Genomic DNA, 1,419 nt, shown 5'->3' with positions numbered 1-1,419 from the left:
TACAAAACAGTGTGAGTGATCTATAGATTCACTGCAATCCTTATCACAATCCTAGCTAACTTTTCAGAAATTGATAAGCTGACCCTCAAGTGCATATGGAAGATCAGGGGGCCTAGAAAAGCCAAAACAGTTTTGAACAAACTTGAAGGACTCATACTGTAGAACTCTCAGAAGAAAAGATAAGAGTTAATCTTTGAGAGGGCTTTCCTGGTGGCTCAGTGGTAAAGAATCCACCTGCCAATGCAGGAGACATGGGTTTGATCTCTGAATTGGGAAGATCTCCTGGAGAAGGGCATGGCGACCCACTCCAATATTCTTGCCTTGGAAATCCCATGAGCAGGGGAGCCTGGTGGGCTACAGTCCATGGGGTTGCAAAAGATTCAGACAGGACTTAGTGACTAAACAACAACAATCTTGAGACCATGAGTTAGGCAATGGTTTCTAGAACAAATGACTCCCCCCAAAAAAAGATAAACTGGATTTCATAAAAATTTAAAACTTCTATGCTGCGAATCAAATTGCCAACATCCGCTGGATCATGAAAAAGCAAGAGAGTTTCAGAAAAACATCTATTTCTGCTTTATTGACTATGCCAAAGCCTTTGACTGTGTGGATCACAATAAACTGTGGAAAATTCCAAAGGAGATGGGAATACCAGTCCATCTGACATGTCTCTTGAGAAACCTGTATGCAGGTCAGGAAGCAACAGTTAGAACTGGACATGGAACAACAGACTGGTTCCAAATAGGAAAAGGAGTACCTCAAGGCTATATATTGTCACCCTGTTTGTTTAACTTATATGCAGAGTACATCATGAGACATGCTGGGCTGGAGGAAGCACAAGCTGGAATCAAGATTGCTGGGAGAAATATCAATAACCTCAATATGCAGATGATACCACCCTTACGGCAGAAAGTGAAGAGCCTCTTGATGAAAGTGAAAGAGGAGAGTGAAAAAGTTGGCTTAAAGCTCAACATTCAGAAAACTAAGATCATGGCATCTGGTCCCATCACTTCATGGCATCTGGTCCCATCACTTCATGGCAAATAGTTGGGGAAACAGTGGCAACAGTGTCAGACTTTATTTTGGGGGGCTCCAAAATCACTGCAGATGGTGATTGCAGCCATGAAATTAAAAGACGCTTACTCCTTGGAAGGAAATTTATGACCAACCTAGACAGCATATTAAAAAGCAGAGACATTACTTTGTCAACAAAGGTTCATCTAGTCAAGCCTATGGTTTTTCCAGTAGTCATGTATGGATGTGAGATTTGGATTACAAAGAAAGCTGAGTGCTGAAGAATTGATGCTTTTGAACTGTGTTGCTGGGGAAGACTCTTGAGAGTCCCTTGGACTGCAAGGAGATCCAACTAGTCCATCCTAAAGGAGATCAGTCCTGGGTGTTCATTGGAAGGACTGA

This window comes from Oryx dammah, unplaced genomic scaffold (genome assembly GCF_014754425.2).
Source record: "Oryx dammah isolate SB20612 unplaced genomic scaffold, SCBI_Odam_1.1 HiC_scaffold_23, whole genome shotgun sequence".
Taxonomy (NCBI): domain Eukaryota; kingdom Metazoa; phylum Chordata; class Mammalia; order Artiodactyla; family Bovidae; genus Oryx; species Oryx dammah.
Note: the sequence above shows the minus strand (reverse complement) of the source record.